The sequence below is a fragment of the Theobroma umbraticum genome, unplaced genomic scaffold (assembly GCF_002168275.2).
Source record: "Theobroma umbraticum cultivar Fairchild unplaced genomic scaffold, ASM216827v3 scaffold_86.0, whole genome shotgun sequence".
Classification (NCBI taxonomy): Eukaryota; Viridiplantae; Streptophyta; class Magnoliopsida; order Malvales; family Malvaceae; genus Theobroma; species Theobroma umbraticum.
The window spans coordinates 6121861-6127180 of record NW_018397263.1 but is presented as its reverse complement, the minus strand read 5'-3'; the positions used below and the strand labels follow the sequence as shown (position 1 = coordinate 6127180).

Sequence of the window (5320 nt, the reverse complement as noted above, 5' to 3'; positions counted from 1 at the left end):
GAAGAAATGTAAGGAGGCTTGCTTGGGTCTAGCGGACCATACTCATCATATCCCACCAAAAAATGGGATGTGACACATGAGTATATTGATACTTATTACATAACCAAGTACCATTCAAATATTAACATTTAAAAGACTTGACTCGACACACGTTGGAGTGTAGTGACACTAGTGGGCTGGAAAAAAGGCACTATCACACCTACCAAGTATGAGATAAGCTGTTTCTCTATAAGGCGTCTAGGCAAACGAGCTACTAATTTGTAAAAAAAGAAATAAAGATAAATAATGGGTGAGTCACAAAGACTTCATGAATGGATATGGAGAAGGGAATAAGCCAAGGGAAAGAGTTTTTGCAATAAACCATACTTTGCAAAAACAACGTGATATTCACAAATATTCATGTAAATCCTTTCAAATGTCAATAATCTCATTTCAACATTTTTCCATAAATGCCTTTGAAATTCAATATGCATAAAAGTGTTAATAAACATTTACACCTTTACTTACGAAACATTTGCAAAAGAGAAAACAAGAGAGTTCATGTCAAGAATACTGGTACTTTTGCCGTTGGTAATGGAATCAGTCCTTATACAACCTATATCTTGGGTATTACCTCCCACTTGGGAATTTAGAAAATGCTATGCAAGTTTCCTCCTCGATAGCTCTATATAAATCTTTCAATGCTTGAATAAACATTTGGCAATTTAATACGTCATCATCATTAAATGAACATCCTTAATGTAGCTACCGCTCCTCAATCGTTACCGGCATCTGAGTCTCACGAGAGAACCTGCCAAGTCTCGAACAAGCCTTAATTGAAACTTTAGTTATTACTTCATATTCAGCCATCAATCTATGCAGTTACTTTGAACCATAAAACTCTTTGTAATAAGAATTGAACATAAATCATAATAAGCCATCTTATTCTTTATTCTTCATAATTGTAAGAACACACTAAAGTCCATAGTATCCAACTGCATATTTACATTGTCACTATTTACAAATACATCATGCTATTAAAGACTCAACCTCTAGCAGTGAAGCGACTTGGAATAAAGTGTTATGAAACCCCTTTACCTATCCATGGTGGACTGTAAATGCCGATGAATGCACGCTACGCTGCTCAGTACCTGCAAAAAGGAAATAAGGGTGTGAGTCTCCCAAACTCAGTGATCATCGGCTCCGTGAGCAAAGCGTAGATGGAAAATGAGCATAAAGCAGATAAATTTGAATGATAAAATCGGAATAAGAATAATAATCTTAGGAAAATGAAATCACAAGTAGAGTGTTTGTACCTTGTAAAAGTGATACCGTAAAATCATAATGCAATATTCACTTGGCAAAATAGTGCCAAAAACAAGTGTAGCAAAATAGAGTTCAATCATCGAAAATATCACTTGCCGACAAAATATGAATAATAGTATAAAGGTATGCACACTCCCAAAATGTGTGGCATATAAAGAAATTAATGTGTACAACCACATAAACCAACTCGTGATCGTCAAGTAAGGACTGAAAGCTTTTATTCAAATAAAGGGGAGTTGTAGAGGAATCTTAACTCTCCACCATGCAAAAGAGTATGCATTGAAAACCTCACAAGGCTCTCGAGTAGGTAAGTATCATAATCACTCGTGGACCCACTTCCACGTAATAACATCCGGGAGCTCCGGTCCATCGAATTTCCACAACCATGGTAGTCTTGACTATGTTGGCCGACATTAGAGAAATCAAGTGGTTGTAACCGCATATCACAACTTGTGGCCAAGTCACATATAATAACCTATGGCCTTGCCATGTATAATCACAGACCATGGCCCCAACCACGCCTAACAGCTCATCGATGACCTAAAGGTTCTCTAGCTAGAGATCATTTATGCATAAGGGTCACACTATCCCTATGTGACATTCGGCCTACTCTCGATGCTCTTGATTTATTAAAATCATTTTAAAAACTAAATCAAGTTTTTTGAGGCTTTTCCTTTAAATTGTTTGAAATCAAAGTTTGATAACCCTTCAAATTGCTTTTCACATTAAATGGCATGGTGTAAACACTTTGTTCAAAGATCGAAATAAAACCGGTTCTCAAAACTTGCATTTTAAATCATTTAACAAATGCATGTATCTATGCATATCACACAAAAATACGAACCATAGATTTTGATGCAAACTTCATAAAAAGGCTTGTTTGTTAGTTTCTAAAACACTTTACATATATAACTTGTATATTTATTTATATATACAAAACATTTTTAAAACCATGGCATTCACAAGTGCCGAGCATTCTACCAACTCATGCTTTCCACAATAACCGTATAATCGATTGCAATTCCATTTTAAAATCGCCCACCATGGCTAACAACTCATGCTGTCCACAATTCACATTTAAAGTAAATCGACACATCTATAATTGTATGGCAATATATATAGTATGGAAATTTGGAAATTGACACCCCTTACTCACTGTACAATAGCGGGATACTACACCGTTATTGACTCGGATGTGTATGTAGCTAATTTTACTGGTTGGTCACTCGATACCTCATCTAGCACACCACCACGGCTCACTTACTCTACTTATACACTTCCTAGCAACCATTCAAACCCAATACACTTAATTATGCCTATACACGGGCAGCACATAAATCAAGAATTTCTTAACCAAATTTTATAGTTTTCATCAACATTATTCACAAACATTTTACATACAATTCGCATACTATCAACTAACCAAAGCCAACACAACACCATGCAGTCACATTGCATGCTTATCTTTCAGTTTTAGCTTGAGTTCCACACATATAGCTCACAATTTCCTCACATCTATGGTTACCATTGCTGCCAAAAATATAAACAATTAGTACACATCTCATTTATCTTGTCTATTTGTAATTTCAAGACTAAAATACTCACCCATTGCTTATCTAGCTTCAAAATCACCATGCATTCCACGATTGACCCACATGTGTGCATCTATTTCTTTCAAATCTTGGAGGACCTTGGCTGCCACAAACATTCTCACACAATTACCAACTCATTTCATCAAGAAATCATAACCAAAATCAAAGTTCTACTTACCTTCCTTAGGTTGGAACCACTAGGCCGAACCTCCCATGCCTTCTTAAAGCTCTAACCATGGCATGCAAGAGGAAACCTTTCAGTTTTCTCCCATATTCCACAAAACTGAGCCTCCTCCAAGCCCTTTTCACTCAACTCTTTCTCTCCTCTCGAGTGGAAGCCTCACAAGGCTATTTTCCCTTCATCTCTCTTCCAAATGGGGTAGATTCTCTCAAGGCAAAAGCCTTGAAATGGCTTTCACTCTCATTTTTCTCTTACATGGGTGGATTGCCCAAGGTTACTTCCCTTTTTCTATTTTACTTTTCCTTTACATGTCACATGATGCAATTTCCTTTCTTTGTTATTAACGCCATTCCCATTGGTGGCTTGTTCATGCAATGTTTCCTTATCCATTCCTTTATCCTTTGGTTAGATTGCCTTGTCCATCCATTGGTCCACATGGTATTCTCTTTTGATTTATCTCATTTGCATTTCATTCCACTTGTATTTCTATGCATTTCATTTTCATTTCCTTTTAATGCCACCTTATTCCTCCAATCACACTCCATGCACAAGCTTCACTTTACATTTTATTTGGCCATTTATTCAACCATTCAAGTTACATGCAACCCACATTTCATTTCCTCATTTGGCCACCTAATGCACCAATCACATTACATGCAAACAAACTTAACTTTATTCTTCCTTTTTCTTCACATGGTGGGGGTCTCACATGTTCCCACTAACTTCTTTTTTTGCATGCTATAATTTGCATGTAATAGTAAATTTACATGTACATCTCATATTCCACATAATCTAACTTTCCTTGGTTAGTTGGTTCACATTTAACTTCAAATGTTGAAATTACACACAAGTCCTTTAACTTTTCCTTATTTACCATGTGACCCTCCAAACTTTTCATCCTTCACAATTTGGTCCTTCCAACACTTTTTAAATTCTAATTTCCTCTTATTTTTCTTCCTTTACACTTGTACAAATAAAATATCAAATTTGCACCTCATCAAGGTGTCACCAAAATATTTAAATATATACTTACTCGCTCTTGCTCTATTTAATGAAGACACGCATGCCCCACTAACATCATTTTTTTCTTCAATATTCTTTCTTACTTCTTCTCTCCCACTTAAATTAGTCATATAATCTTCCTTCATGACTAATTTCAACAACAAATAAAATATTATTTTATTCTAAAAGTCTCCACTAGTCTGCTCGGGTCACAAAGTATTTCACTTTGTTCCAGTTTACTTCCAAATCGCCTTTTAACTTGTTAATTCATCATCGATAAAAATATTATTATTTAATTATTATTTTTCCGTGCATGAAATATTTTGTTTCAAAATATTTCTTTTGTCCATCACTGATCTTTGGCACTTAAATTTACATCAATTGACCCTTTGTCTTATTGATAAGGTCTTATTGGCTTCTATACAACGGTATGGGGTGTTACACTTAACAACTCAATATAGGCATGGTTATTGCCACAACAAAATTGGTGTGTTTGCTTCAATATCACAATAATAAAGTGAGTGGTATGGTGCCTCACATTTGGCTCTAGTTACGTGTGGTGGGAACCCCCACATTTGGATCAGGTATTTGTGTGGTATGACACTGATAACTTTATTAAATAGAGTTATTTTGATACATTTTGGGGGCTTAAGTAGCTAGATCTTTGAGATTTTAGGTTCGAATTTTTGCATTTTAGGTGTTTTTCTAGTTTAAGTTTTGATTACTTGTTAAGTGATTAATTTAAGTTATTTTAGTTAAATTTTATGTTGTTTTGTTTTAAATTACTTGAAGAGTAGTTATTGCTAATTTCTCTTATGGCTTTTGTAGGAAATTGATGAAAAAGGCTCATTTGATGAAAATCAGTGCAAGTATGGCGATGACTTCATTCATATATGTTTCAGTATTTTGACCATATCTCTCTCTAAAAAACTCCAAATAAGGTGATTCTTGGACCACTAGAATTCTAAGAAGAAGAGCTATAAGTTTACTTTTAATCAATTTACCCAGTTCGGATTGGATCATGGTAAAAATATTTGTCAAACTCGGAGCACTGCTGCAGTATGCAAGGACTGAATATGATGCGGTATTTGGATCATATCATTCAATCCAGAAGTCAAATTGATGTGATTCTTGAACTATTGGAAATTTAAGAGACAAGGCTAAAACTTTTATGTTTACTAATTTTCCCAGTTCGAAACATGTCAGGGTGAAACTCACGTTTGAAGTTGATAAACTGCCA

At 35.1% G+C, this 5320-nt stretch overlaps 1 long non-coding RNA gene across 1 annotated transcript; it reads right to left on the bottom strand.

The window, feature by feature from the left end:
- Positions 1-819: 819 nt before the first annotated feature.
- LOC110420752 (uncharacterized) lies at positions 820-3403 on the bottom strand. Its single transcript, XR_002445562.2, has 3 exons — positions 3076-3403; positions 2911-3000; positions 820-1130 (listed from the first exon to the last, which is right to left on the bottom strand). It is a non-coding gene; the product is annotated as an uncharacterized LOC110420752 (long non-coding RNA).
- Between the last annotated feature and the right edge of the window lie 1917 nt (positions 3404-5320).